We start from the raw sequence: 15,968 nt of genomic DNA, 5'->3' as shown, positions 1-15,968 counted from the left end.
AATGTGATCAAATTTATAGCACTTTATATGTTGGCTCTCACTTATCTCCACTTCTGTCCTTCCCTCTCAAAATCACATCTCCTACAGTCAACTGAGTCACAAGTACACAAATCAAAAACCAGGGTCATTTGACACCTACCCTATGGTAAACTATGATAGTCACCAGCAGGCTACCTAGTGGATAGCCATGGCTGTGAGAAGCTGCTAGTGAAATCTGCTTCCCCATGGCATAGAGAGGCATGCTGGAGACAGTGCCTCCGTGGCATATGTTGCTCAGCACATTCTCTCCCACCCCACTGTCTCTCAGAAGACAACACTCAGGCAGCCAAACTCAGCCCTGAGTCAGGACTTTTCCTCTCCCTCTTGCATAAGTACTATGCTATTTATCTTGTTGAGTCTTCCCCAATGTATTTTCCTTGCTCACATCCCACTCCCCACGCTCTTTTCCACTATCTGCCTATGGGATGGATTTCCTGATGAAAATATGGATGCTTAAGAGCTGCTCAAAGAACATTACTCAGATCACTGGGACAACAGCTCCACAGCTGATAGTCAGAACAAAGCAGTTGGTAGAGAGAAAAAAAAAAATTAAGTAGCAAATGTGTGTCCTTTAGTCCAGAGGCATAATGCATGATCTGGGTTTAATGCTAACCATGTTTGGCAGAAGACTGAATACAGAACCTTCACTCAGAACCAGCAAATAATTAACTGCTAGAAATTAAATGCAGAGCTATAGGGTACATTCTGCTTCGATGGCTTTACACCTAGATCTGCCAAAATCACCAGCTACATGTGTAACAAACGGGTTTTGGTGGGCTGTCTCCTCTGCAGAAAACTCATCAAACTACTTTAGAAGTAATGCAGATTAAAACGGATGAAAATAAAGGCTACATTCACACTCACAAGAACAAATATTTCCCATGCTAAAGTAAACACTTATAAAGTTATGTAATGCATTGTTAATTGATTTTTTATTTTTGAATCTCTCATTTCTCTCAGCCTATACACTGAAGCTAGTTTCAGCCGTTCCCAGTTAGTTTCACTTTCTTTCTTTCCCTCTTCCTCAAAGGCTGTAAGTACAATACTGGAATGCTTTTATATCACAAAAACAATTCAGTTAGCATTCCTTTCCTACGAGAAATTCCTTTTCTATTGCTTCTGCAAGGAGTAATTTTTTAAAATCTTATTTGTTTCCTTACAATGTTCCTTTAATAAAGCATGATTGCTCCTCTTAAGGAAATAAGCTTTCTTTTGCTGCATATGGTCTCACCCAGTCAGTGCTTTCATTATTTTCCTGCACAAATTCCTTCCCTGATGTCTTACTCGGAGCAGCACTCATTGCTGGCGGGGAGCACGCGCCCAGCCTGTCCTGCTGCCGCCGGCTTCTGTCAGACAATCCCTCCTCTCTGTCTAGAATGGATTTTGGAAGAGATCTACCTTGAAGGTAGTTTAATGTCACTTAAAAAAACCTAAATAAGCAGGCACACATTGTAAGCGCTGCCTGGGAAAATACTAATATTGCTGCCAATGCAGAGATTGGGTTAATTTATTTCTATATTCTGCATCCTGCCAGACAGCCTCCTGACTACCACTCAGAGAAGTGTACTTCTTTTCAGAGGAGACAGTATGCAATGATTTGCTTAAGGAAAAGGGAGATTTACCCTGCACCGCAGTTCTCAAACAAGGTCCTTTCTCCTTGAGTACCAAATCTTGTTTCCTGTGACGGAGCCCAGACAGCTTAACACGGAGGCAGTCGGTCCTAAAATCCTGGCATCAAGAGCTGCCAACCAACCCGAAGTGCTCAGAGCCCTGTACGCTCTGCCTCCCTGAGGAACAGGCCCTGAGCAGGCGTATTTACATCATCAGCCACGTCAGTAGTGGGAGAATAATGTGATTTTTGTGCAAACAATGCTCGTAAAAAGTCATAACAACAAAAACCACAGAGCAGCTACTGTTGAGAGGAGAAAATGAAACCTTTTTTAATCTATGTATTTAGATGATTACCTCTGCTGTGATAACTTAAGAACTTACTGCTTGTTCAGTCCTGTGCTGCAAAAAAAATCTTTTGTATTGAGATCTTACTCTTGGCTTTTTGCTACAAAGATCACTTTTTTCTCAATCATCATTCTTACCTAACTTATTTTTCCATCTTGTTTCTGGGAGCTGACCTTCCTGAAAGAAACTCTGGGTGCCTGGGCAGGCATATTTCTTTTACTATGCTTTGGCTGCATGAGGAAAAACAAATGAAGGCATACATTTTTAATCACACATAGGAACATTTCAGCTATGCCAACCTGTGCTCCTCTTTTTTTGTTGTTGTTATTTATTTGCAAACATTACAGGCTGTGCTAAGACGCTCTCTGCTGTTCTTCAGCTACAATGTTCTTCAGCATAAAATGTGTATGTGTTAACTGAACGCAGGTGATGGTACCTGTGCTGCCAGCTCCTGCTCTGTACAGCCATCCACACAGCTCCAGGGATAAGACCAAGATTGGGCTTGCAGTTGTGCCAAACTGTGGGCACCGGTTGTTACACATCAGTTGCCTCATGAAAGGGACATTCCTCCTGGAAATCCCCGCTGCCGCAGCTCAAAGTGCAACTGTAATATGTTTGGCATACAAAGAGTGGTAGGAACCATTTTAAAAGTTTGTCTGATGTTTAAGATTTGATAATGAGCACAAAGTATCACCCACTTCTCAGTCAACAGGTTAAATGTGGTTCCAGGGGTAATAACTGAAGTCATTCCTTCTATGGTAGTTACGCCAAATTTACACTATTACCACTGAAGTAATTGGCTCAAAAAGAAAAAAACCCCACGACTATAATTTCAGTATTTAAAAGTGAGACTATTGTGTTGTTAAGCATTACAGTATCCAAGCTTTCAACAGTAACTTTATCACTGAACTCAGAGCACTGTACAGTAACTTTGAGAATCCGGCTGTTCCCCAACCCTGAAACTGTCTAAATGCAGCATGTTTTTCAATTCTGACTTCTGAAAGTCCACATAACCTTAGAGCTGCATCTCTACTCACAACCCTATTTATCCCTCTGCAAAGGACTAGATGCAGTAACATGCAATATTCACCAAAATCTATCTGGACCCATAAACTACCTCTGCCTAAGTCCCTAAGCAGTACTACCCATGGTGTCAGGCTAAAGGGAGCTCTCAGCATCAGGGTCAGCATTTGTTCTCATGCAGAAAACAACTCGGTACTGCTTGTGTCTAAAGGCATCATCTTGTTCCTCCTGTGACAACTTGTTTCATGTAAAATAAAACTCAGAAACTTCCATCAGTTGCTCTCCCTTCTCCCCAAGGCAGGAGAGTGCTCCAAGTCAGCACAGTCTGCTCCTAGAGAATCTGAGCACTCCTCTGTGAAATGCCAAATTCATGCATAAATGCTAAGCATCATCACTGGACTGACCTGTAAGGTCTTTACTACCTCTGGAGTCAGGGACTTGGTCTAGTATCTCTGGGTACCCCATAATTACTTTTTAAGTTATTCTCTTTACTGTGGCATCTGCTGTACCATTTAAAATTGGTTTATGGATAAAACACATAGAACACAATTATGAGTTAGACATTTTCACATCTCATTTACATATCTTCCATCCTACCACATATCAGACACCATCTTTTATTTCTTGGATTATCATATAAACTTCTCAAGTACTCAACACTTCCTTCACTGTTTTATCACAGTACACCATACAGTCTTCAGGACATGAGGTGCTAACTACCACACAGTGCACAATCGCAGTCTCAGTGTGGAATGTCTTGCTTTAATAGAGAAATAAAATGATATAAGGTCATAAACTAAGACTATCATAAAGTGCATTGCAGGTACCCTATACTTAAATACTCCCATGCTACCTCTTAACTATAAGTGAGGCAATTTGCCTAATGCCTATAGAAGTGACACAATTAATTCCCCTCCCTTAAATAATCCTACTCTTTCCTCTCTAACGTGACTCTGTAAAATGAATGTTTACTAAATAAAAGCAAATTTTTAGAAAACTACATCCTTAAAATTCATAGCATTAGAAATGCCATGAGTCTAAAATGAAATTTAGAAAGTCCTTTGTTCATTGTGTTCAGAAAATCACTGGAGATCCCTTTCTCTCTGAAATGGAGACAAAACCCCACGGTAGTATTATGAACACTGTAAACACACTCAGTGGACTGTCTGAAAGTGGCCTCAGCCACAAACAGCAACCTCAGCATTATTCTGTTCATGTTTCCTGCAAAGGAATCAACAACCTCCAAATTAGTCCTCCAAATTAAGATTGGAACCTTTCTGTCCTGATAGTGCAGTGCTTCCATGTTACGCATCAGTGTGGGCTAAGTAAAAAAGGGTCCAAGAGCATCACCTGTATCTAAGATTATTTTAAAAAAATAATCTTAATTTGAAGTATTTCCCAGATGGAAAACATTTGGAGGTTTAGGAGTATCACTTGATACAACATACTTGTGGCCAAGAGCATGGACTTCTTGTAGTACAGTTAAAAAGCTGTAAATACAGTACTTATTCCTCAATCATATCCTCAAAAAACAAGGAGAAAAAAACCCCAAACAACTACCTCTTTGTACTGAACTGTACCAACCCAGCCTAAAATACCATCATCTTCTGAAGGAAGAATTTTTGTATATCAAGCAAATCATTGCCTTTCACTGTTTACTACAAATGTCAGCTAATAGAAATAAAAGCAAAATTTCTTCCAGAAAAAGTAGGAATAATAACAAAAGTTATACTGTTATCTCACTGGGAGTTGTTTCACATAAGAAGAGAAAAAAAATCGAAATTATTTCACCTGAAAATTAAACATGGAGTCCCTTAATCAACAAGTACTGGATAGTAAATATATTACCTGAAAGTTTACTCAGTCAAAAGGATGAGAAAAGGAAAATAAGAGTATGTCAAGTGTATATTTACATTTGCTACTACATCTTAGATACGGGAACTGCATGGCAGTTACAACATCAAAGCTAACAGTAGGATCACTACTTCTGGAAATACAATTACTTTCACTGTATAGTTTATTATTAGGTAGCATAAACTATGCCTGCCATGTGCAATCACTAGTGAAAATGATAAGAAAAACACAGGGATTTTATGGTATAAATTAACATTTGTTCTGCTACTGCCAGGTGAAATTTTGCCACCAATTTCAGCCAGCGCAGCATCTGCCCTCAAATCTTGATAGAATTGAAGTTTCAGTAGTTTACCACATCCATGTAGATACTGATTCTTTCCAAGGCCTTTTACTGGATAGAGTTTTTATTTCAGATGAGCAATTCATCTGGTTTTTTTTTTTGACCCACTGGTAAGCAAACTGGGAACATGCTACCTTTTCACAACCATGATTCTCAAACCGATGGTCATCAAGGCACAGAAAACTGGGTTAGGAGTGTTGTTAAGATGTCTTGATGCCTTTTGTCCTCCTCTGTGCCTCCAGGAAGGACCATCTACGCCTGTTTCTGAAAAATTTTCAACAGAAGAAATTCCGCAACAGACCAAGTTGACTTTCTCTGGTGTTTTATCTACTTTAGAAGGTCATTGGTAATATCTAATCTGAATTTTGTTTGGTTCTGTTTAACAAATTACTTTCCATACCCTCTTGTTTCTCACCATAGAGAATAAATTACTGACTTTCTTTTCCAACAGTCTTTTATATTCTTACAGCTCATTGCCATGTTGTCCCTCAGAGATCTCTTTTTCTGGCCAAGCACCCCCAATATCTTCTGTATGTCCTGATAGGTCACATTTCCTCGCTTTCTTATCACCCTCATTGCTTTTCCTTTGGACTTTCACCAAATTCTCTGTTGGGGTGTGCTACCCAAATCTGCGCTTAGAGGTATAGCTGAGCTCCTACCAAAGGCGTGAGGAGCAGAAGTCACTCCACACTACTCATGGGCTATATTTTGTATTACACCTTCATCACTTGATATCAAGAAAAGCTCTTAATTTCAACATGAACATTTCTTCTGCCAGCTTCACAACAACTCTTAAATTCTCTAGAACCTTTAACACTGTAAACAGCATTAAATTAGAAGAAGTCATACTTAATTGGCTGTCTTCACTTAGCCTACACCCCAAAATGACAGAACACTTCAGGGTTACTCCTGGAAATACATAAACAGAGGCATGCACACAGCCCAAGTACAATTAACAGAGACTTGCTCTAATCTGTATACAGATGTGGATAAATAATCTACAGATATAATATAAACATCCACACACTGAGTAGGTCTGTAACTGAGAGGTTTATCTACGTTATTAAGAATACAACTTTTTCAGCACCAAAAAGAGGGGAAAAAATTAGATAGCTGAATATAACCACAGCTAAAATCAGATTCCATTCTTATGTAGTCTTGAATCTAGATAAATGTACATGTGGAAGAGACCTTTAGTATGTCTCACTTCCTGTTCCTCCTCCACGTAAACAGGTTCAACTCCTCTGAAGTCAGTCAAAACATACATGGAATGTAAACATGTGTGTTTGTGCATGTGTGTGTAAACCCAGGGTAAGTGTGAGTAGAATAAGGCTCCTTGTTGACTCAGGTCTTGCGGGTATTTGCAATAATAGAAAAATAAGAAAACTAATATACTGTAGTTACCTACTACAAAATATATTCATAATTATACTGTAATTACAGTACCTGATTATTGATGTACTGTAAAATAAACTATTATCAAGTTTTTTTACTGTTCCTTTCTATTTACAGTCATCTCTGATAAAGATTAAGCTTCCCCAAAAATGCATGATAAAGCTTCTTATCAGAGGTTTTAATGCCTCTAATAACTACTGTAATTCTGTGTGATTTAGTGCTTTGAATAATCCACCAGGATTTTTCTCTAGATCTTTAAAAGGATTGTAATGTGTACAGAGGTGTCGTAGTGATTAAATTTACAGGACACTTACCAAAACAGTGATAAGACGGGATGTTTAATTAACACATGTACACGTTGTTCAACTGTACTATCATGCAAAAATGGAAAGACCTGAATGAGACCCCTATTTTCCCATCAAAATGTTTTAAAAAAAATTAAACAAAGGATTATCCTCACTATACAATATAGAAGCAAACATTCTGAGGGTAACAGCAAATCCAGGCAGCACCTGAGAGTGGTACCAGCCTAGTGCTGCATACTGGGTAGAGCCAAGGTCCTGGTAGCAGTTGGATGCTCCAGAGAGAAAGGGAAAAGTAAGTCATATATGGCAGTACATGAGAATTCGCCAGCTGAGTTTCAAGATGTCATTCCTTTCACTGGTGGTAGTTCAAGGACATTGCAGTTCTCTTCAGCTATAATGCCTGAAAATATCAATGCTTTTAAGGCTCATTGACAAAAGTCATTGTAGAAAACCAGCTGAAGGTTACCTTATCAGATGTTTTTGAACTCCATGTCTCAGAAGGGCACACAGGCACTCTAGAAAATCCCTTTTCCCTCCATCAGTAGATTTACTTAATGGCCAAGGCTACCCCTTATTTATATAACAGATAAGTAAATTTAACTAAAGCAAAGAAACGCCCCAGCAGACTAAACCCCAACAGAAAAGGGCAGCAGAGTCAACCATATAGTGAGAAGTGGAAGAGAACCTTTATATCTCTGAGGACTCTTTTCACTTTAACTTCTACTGACATTTTGTCCACTGTGATGCTAACCAAAAAAAAAAATTGATAGAGAGATCTAAAGGTGTTATCACATACGATCAAAAGAAACAGAAAAGTCAAGAGGTTCATGCAACCCATATTCCCACTGGGGAAATAGTCCTTTTAATATTAGAATTGTTTTTACTTTGAAATGGAAATCCCAACATCTACAAGTGCAGCTGAAGTAGAGTTCACTCGTGGATGGGCAAGTGCCAGGTAGTAACAGGGCATGAGAACAGACTTTGGCTCCATGAATGGAAACATAAACCTCTCCTTCATAAAAATGATTCTTAATGATCTCAAAGGCCTCCTGGTTTAGTATGGGAGATGAGTGCCACTTTTCTTTAGAATGAATCCCACGTATTTTGTATCACAGTCCTGGCACAGGGCTACAAAGATGAAATCATTCTTTGACCATCATTATGGCCACGCCTGCTCTGATCCGCAGTGCTAGGCAGGGGCACACAAATATTGGAAATGGTGTAACTGCCTTATTACTGTGTTCTGCACAGGCTTTTATACCCTGGTTCTCAGCAAGACTAATTATTCTAAAAGAAGCATCACACTACTGCAATTATCCTGCTTCCAAAACCTGAGTTACATCATTTAGGACACTGTGCTTCACTATTCTGGCACATCCATGCAACTTTATTTTTTGCCACAAAGATTTTTACTGGGGGGAAAAATAGTTAACAGGAACAAGCTCAGAGATCATGGACAAGATAGAACACTTAAATATAACAGGAATATGAAATAGGCACTGAGGGTATCAAAAATCACATGCTTCTGAGTCTGACTATTTATTTACCTGGTACACAGGACTGCTTACCTGCATAATCCTTTCTCTGCAGCAGGTAAAGGCATGGGAACTTCCTTCCTTCTTTGCTGGCAGTATTAATTGAACAGTTTGGGATGGGAGACTACGGGAAGGTTTTTTTTCTCATCTCCATCATCAATAAATTACTCAGGTAGCTTTCAGGACTCTTAGAGGGTGCTTGAAACCTATACCCCTTTGGATGGCTACTCTCTGGATGGACCAGAATACATGATGCCCTTTTGTATAAGGCTATAGTCCTTCTACAGGAGAAGAACTGACTTTTAAAATCAAATATACAAGTTCCTCCTGTATTAAAACCTCCTCCTATTCTTCCCTTCCTGGGAAAGAATTTATAGTAGTAAACACTATTTAATGTCCCTAGTAAGGAAGACGTTGACAAATTAAAAAAAACCCCGAACATTATCTACTCAGTGACTCAGAAATTAGCAGACTACCCTTAGTCATTTTCTCTCTCTCTCATTAATTAATCAGAACATTTCCCAACATTTCCATATAAGCCTGTTCTTTCCTTCTCTGCCCAGCAAAACTACAAGCTACTTCTGGATGTAACAGTTAACCACTTTTTGTTATGTTTCAACATTAGATGGAGAACAATTAGACTTGCAACTGAGAAAAAAAGGTGAGGGAGAAAAAATGAGAAGGAGAGAAAGAAAGAGAGAAAAGAGGAAAGAAAGAAAAGGTACCGCCCTTTTGGCCAAATGACTTGGAAATAGTCATCTTCACACCTCAGAAACCAAATGATTTGTGAAATCTTCAGAAACTTTGATGATCCAGCCAGCTGCATGGAGGATGGTCTTACTCTCGGGTAAAATAATCTGGTTTAACTCCCCCTAAGCCATCCACCATCTTGAAGTTCATAATTTCAAAAGTCCAACATTTATGTAAGCATGTCCAGCTTGCTTTCTTTTAAAGAAACTTTCCTTACCTTTCTAATCCTCTCTCTGGTCTTTGCGTTGTTACAGAGACAGAAGTCGTGGAAGGCAACTGAACGTATTTCACTAGGAAATGTAGGCCATATCCTTCAATATTACAGAAACAAAAATACACTTGTTTTGATCTAACTACGTGCATTTAAAGAATTACCAGCAGAATGGTGGAATTGGAGAGGTCTATTTGAAGTCTGGGTGTTCCAGCTATTTTTACTGAAGCTGCCATGAATTTCAGTGGGAGCATTGCACACTGAATGGCGAAAGGAAACAACTCCCAGACCAGAGTTAACCCAGAGTTTTGTACAAAGAAAGAGATGTTCACCCCGTGGAAGGCATAGTCAAGCTGAATTGCATATGTTAAATTAAATACATCTGCACTTTGGCAGAATTTGGACAATGACTCATTTTAATTATGTAAAAATTTCAAATGGGGCAAACTCCACTGTAGTGACTCACATTAGTGCTACCACATGATCTTCTGATAACTACATCAGTATATAACTCATGTCTCTACTGCAGAGTTTCTACAGAGAGAATGACATATTACCTGACTAGCATTAAAAGGACTCCATGTTCCCAGCAATGACTGGTACATTAAGTAATGCTTCAGAAAGTAGCATATAGTACACTGTAGCATATAGTACACCAAGCTTTTTTTTCCCCTTGACACAAAACTACAGTTCCTCTAATGACAATAATTCACTGTCATTCAAAAATCAATTTTCTGTTTGTGTTTTATTTCTTTAAATTTATAGAGTAGTGGGGAAAGATTCCAGAAGTAGAAACTTACATCATTTCCTTTTCCCCAAGAAGAATTATGGTGCTGCAGACCTCCTAGGCTTCCAATCAAAGACGCTCCCACCCTGTCCTTAAGAGAGTGGCAAATACACCCTCAATACCTTAAAGCACAAAACCTTCTGCATAGGTCTATCTATAAGAGTACCAGACAATTTCTTGTGTTTGGCTTCACAGACATTCTTGGACTTTTCCCTGCTACCTCCTGCACCTTCCAGGCTGGTTTGGCTTGCTCGGTTCTGATGTGGACTATCAGAATAAACTGATTATGCGCTTTACGTCAGACTAACAGGACTGATGACCTTGAAATGTCCGCTGTGCAGAAAAGCTATCCTGCATTATTTGCCTCAGATTTTTAAAAGTAGCAAAACACTGTATTACTTACCTCAGCGTTGTTAGTAATAGGGGGGAGTCTTTTGTTGATCTGTATCAGGTCCCTTTTCTGAGCTCTGAGAATTGCTGTTTGTATCCTGAAGTACCACTGCATTACACTCCTATTAAAGATTTGAAAAGGGGATGTCCACTACAACGGTTTCTAAACACCATTTACAGGCTTACTGAATAAGCTAACAGGACCCTTAAGTAACAAAAGGATACACAAAAGGCATTTTCACTACAAAAAGAATGTATTAATGTGACAAATACAGCCTTTGTTAATGCCAGATGCTGACTCTAGGTGTGAATGAGGCATATGATGAATAGGGTGATGAGGAGAAAGCAATCTTAATTGTGCAATTAGTTATGTTATATTTGTGCAACGTTTTGCATAACAATTATAGGCCACTGGTAGACTAGTGGTCAAAATTACAATCTTCCAAAGGAGTTTAAACAGCTAGGAAAGCCACTGTACCCTTTGAGAAACTCTTTGGAAGGCTAATGAAAAATGTAAATTATGTCAAGTGGCCTTTATATGGCTTAAGTGTGCCACCGGGATGAGAAAGTGCAGTGTGCTTTCTTCAGCTGAGAGTGGTAAGAAGTAACAAGTGCAGAGGATGCCCCAAGGGGGTGCCTCAAGCCAGTGCAGTGCTAAAAAGCATGAGAGTGAAGTCTGGCCTCCAAGTGACAGAGCTGGTAGGAAGGTTGAAGGTGTTGAGACCAGTGGGTGTGGAATGGGCTGGATCAAAAAACAGTGAGCAAGAGAAGAGGATTCACAGTGTGTTCCTACTCCTTCCTAGCATCTACTAAAGAGAAAAAAAAAGTATCTTGATTATTCTATACCCTCTCACTCCACCTTTCACTTGTTTTCTTTTTCAAAGCACAATTTAACTTTTTTTTCTAGTGGTTCACAGAAAAGTTAAATTTAAAATAGGAATCCAGATTAAAGCTCACTGCTACAACTGTTCCTGGGGGTAGAGGTAAACCGCCCAGAATGTGATAACAACATGGGTGTTGAGTGATGATCTGCTCATAATCGACACATCCAAGCACACAAGAGTTCATTTCATCCTTGATCTCACCCCAGGGATCCCCACCAGTCACAGCTGATGCTGAGAGGTATAAGACATACTGCCCCATTGGCTCCATGATTATTCATTGGTTAGCACTGCTTGGGAGCAGGTGAGATGCCCTCACATGTCACTCAAAGATGTTAAACTGACACACATCACAGCTTCCCCGAGTCCTCTTCCCAGAGAATAGTGAACATGCTATCCACCAAGACAACACTTGCCACCAACATTTGAATGGTAGTCTACTGAACATGAAGGGGGAAAAAAAACCAAAAAACCTGAAATGTCAAAGTAAGACTTGTTCCTAAATCTTTATTTATACAGGATAGCTTTAAATCAGACTCTCCATTGCCTTTCGAATGTGACACCAGCACACCCTGGGAGTTCTTTTTTTAAAGTCTGCTCATCCCTTATTCAAATAAATAGTAAGCACATAGTTCTGCTAAGTCAAGTTGTTTAGCAAAGACATTTACTTTTGCACAGAAACTCAGTCTCCGTGGTGCAGAAGAGCACAGCAGTGTGCTGTTACCCAGCTCTCAGCCAAGGGGATGAAGAAGACATCAGAACCAAAGAATAGGGCAGAGACCATTTTTTCTCCACCTCAGCAAAAGGGTCCACCAAGTTTACTGGGTTTAATGTTTTGGCTGGAAGTGGGAATAGTTTTTTAAATGCTATTTTATCCAGTTACAGAAGGAAAAGGGTATCACATGACTTTGCACCCTGGATGCTGTTTGTAGAGAAGCCTTAAGTCACAGCTGGACTCCTACAAATTATTTATGATTGTAGACTGATATTGAATATACAACTTGAGGCAGAATCACAGAGAGTAGGATTGTATGCACACAGAACGAAGCTTCATATTCAGTCACATCTCTTCCAACTGACTGCAAGCATCTCTCCAGTCAATATTCGAGGCTCAAACACCTCTCGGAAACTCATTAGGAAACACAGCAAATAGGAGTCCCGAAAATTTCCATTCAGTGCAATGAGACATATCCCACTATATTATACGTTCAAAGAGGGAAGGGCAATACTCTTCTAAACCTAGCTTCTCATGAACCCAAATCCAATCACACATTCCCTTTATAACAGCCATCTCTCTTGGTGCTGCTTTACAAAATCTACATCGTAGCACCACCACCTTAAAGGTCGGCTGTGATATTTCAATAGAGAAACCATGGTTTCCTTAAAGCACTTGCATTCCTCTTGCTGCAGTCATTTTTGCTCTCTTCTATTGGTCTTGCTTAGCTCACTTTCATATGAATGTCAGATTTTGCATTTGCTGTGTGCTGTCATCTAGACTCCCGCTGTAAAACAGTTTGTTTTTCCCCCCAGTTGGTGCACCAGATTAGCATTCCCCCTCTCCCCCTTCAGAATAGAATGTAATTAAAGATCATGGGAAAATAACACACACACTAGTCATAAAGTAAGAGAATTTCAGGTTTGGTTCTGCTTTCCAATTTTATATGCTCCACTTCACTTCCATATATACAGAGAAATATAAATGGCTTTGGTCACTGGATACCTATTAACTCCTTCTACATCAGATCCTGTGCAAAAGAGATGACAGCAAGATCCACAGCAGCTTATGAGAAAGGGTCCATGCCTCACAGAATCACACCAAGTTTACCCAAAATTAAGTCTTTTGCCCAAATGGTTCCCTCTTCGCTTACTGTGAAATGGTTATGAAACATTAGCCAGAACTGTCTCTATATTCATAGTGTACAGAAAATGTTTCATGATCTAAGTGAATGTTTTCACCTGAGAAGCCTGCCAGAATGATCACTTTGATAGCCTTGAGGCCAATGAACCACTTGGGTCAGCAAAGGCCAGTGCTGGAGGTGCAGTAGCACAGCTGGTTTGAAGCAGAGGTTGTTTTGTACATCCCCACCTCAGCAGAGGCAACTCCACCTCAGGTTTTCTGGTGGTAGAATGGAAGAGCTTATTGCCTTATGGTCCTGTAGGACCAAATGTCACCAGAAGAGAAATTAACTGCTTCTTAATTTAAAAAAAAAAAAAAAAAAAGAAAAAAGGTTAAACTCCTTCTATAGAAGAGGTAAAATATCATCAAATTGTCATTTATCACCACAAGAATAAGCAAAAGGCAACTGTTAATATTCACTTGAGAGGTTCGGGAAAGGAAAAAAACCTACCAGATGATCTTCCGCCATGAAGGTAAGTGGGGAGGCAACTCAGGATCTACATTCCAGGTTCTACCACAGCTAAATCATATCCCAATTTGTCTCCTTTTCCAAAAGGAGAGAAGGTAACTGAGGTCACTGAGAAAGACGATGTTCGTGCCACATCATTTGACACAGTATCACACAGAAAGAATTTATGACTTGCCCAAAGTATACAACACTGTTAGTGGTGGATTTCTAGGAAATAAGCTCCAATATCATCATGCTTACTTAACCTCAAAATTCCTCCCTCTTCCTTAGATAGAGAAGAAAGTAGATGTTTACCTTTACTGACGTTCTACTGTAATTATTTTTTATGGCAATTCTCCTCCATTAGTTAGAGGATCATAATGGAATAAATAGAAAAATGAGCTCCAGCCTGAGTATTCTGCATTGTAATCTAAATTAAACTAGTATTACAAATTTGTTTACATATCTCAGTTGAGCTATACAGTTTCAAAAGTTACTTGCCGAACATAAACATACCTCCTGATGCTACATTACCCACTATATGCAGTAAAATATATTCTAATGTAATACAATAAAACTGAAAAACCAATAAATGTTCCTATTTATTGAGAAATTGGACAAAAAATAGCTTATTGTCAGTTTTTAAAGACTGAAAATCAATAGATGATGAAAGGTTGTATTTTTTGTTACCATTAGACTGTTGACTCTAGCAATAAGTGAGATATAGATTACAACTGGAGGAGTAAAGAACGGGTGAGATATACAATTTGGATCTTCTAGGGTTTTTAGAACTTAATCCCCAGTATTTGTGCAGCAGTGGCCATCTTGGCACTGCTGTTAATGGGCCCCGAGAGCACAGCTCCTCCATTTTGTTGACAAAGTCAGCTTTAAGTATCTTCCTATCTTTAAGAGCATTTCTAAATTACAGGGACTCCTAATCAGACTTGCATCTGCTAAGGATCACAAGTAAAGGAGATCCAGCTTTCACATATATTCATCCTGCCAATCAAAAAAAATAATCCCCAAACAGCACAGTCAAACCCCAGCTGTTACACCGCCACCTCTCAGGTCCCTGGATTAAGTCCCCCCCAGGGTGAGCTACCAAGGGGGTTCCCAAGGTCTAGCCCCACATCACCACCACCACACCAACCACCACAACCACCACCCAACACCAGAGAGAAATCAAGTTAAATTGGGATGTTCAGTTTGCAAAAACCTTTAGTTCTCGTGCATTCCTGAGTCTGCCGTCATTCCTCACACATGTAAGGTTTTCCATATCTGGGCCCTGAGCATAGAGGTCCCATTCCAGTCTGCCATCTACACATGTCTGAGTTTTACCCTAAATACATGGGCAGAGAGAGGTCTGGAACACACAGATTTTCAGCACCTGTTTTCCCAGAAGAATTTAGTCAAGGGAGTAAGTTTAAAACCTGACTTTCTATATTCATTAAACAAGAAGCACACAACTGTGTAGAGGCTGGGAAGGTATTCTTGTCTCACAGTGCAAACACGGTAAAATGGAATACTAAAAAAAATATGCAGTGATAAAAAACACTGAGCTAAACATAAACACTGCATCCAGAGTCCTTAAATAGTGATGTATGCCAACATTTTTCCAAGTGAACCAGTAGGTATGACCAGTACATATAAACCCAAATATAGATGTTCTACCCTGACTATATTTCTAAAATCTGGAACAGAGTCTGAAAGGATGCCAATTACAATAGGGAGTTAGGACTTCTTTTACGATTTATATTCTCTTTGTATGTTTCATAATCATACAGCAGCTCGAATCTTGCTATATGGGGGTAACACAGAAAATGCCTATACTGCCTTCAGATACACAAATATTCTTCTCTGGAAAAGTGAACAGTGACCACTGGGCCTGGATTTGATGAAGAACTAGTAAAGCCAGCTGACCTGCTTCTGCAGTACCTGGTTTTACACATTCAGAGAAGTTAGCAGTTAAAAGTCTACAGAAAAAAAATTTCCAAAGACTTTCAAGGAGCTGACAGTGTGCAGAAACGGCCATCCTACTGCTGGTCCTAGTCCTGTGTTTCCATGGCATAAAACTTCTGCTTCAAATTGAGGAAAGCACAGAGATCACTAATTTACATATCATGGTTTCCTTCCATTTTCCCAGGTAGGAAGCTATTT

General features: G+C 39.4%; 1 protein-coding gene across 10 annotated transcripts in view; it reads right to left on the bottom strand.

Annotated features, from left to right (window-relative positions):
- Positions 1-15,968, bottom strand: part of ESRRG (estrogen related receptor gamma) — a 396,805-nt gene that overhangs the window by 320,220 nt on the left and 60,617 nt on the right. The gene's annotated exons all lie outside the window — the stretch shown is intronic.

This window comes from Corapipo altera, unplaced genomic scaffold (assembly GCF_003945725.1).
Source record: "Corapipo altera isolate COAL_440 unplaced genomic scaffold, ASM394572v1 48b, whole genome shotgun sequence".
NCBI lineage: Eukaryota > Metazoa > Chordata > Aves > Passeriformes > Pipridae > Corapipo > Corapipo altera.
Note: the sequence above shows the minus strand (reverse complement) of the source record. Positions and strands in the feature narration are given on the sequence as shown.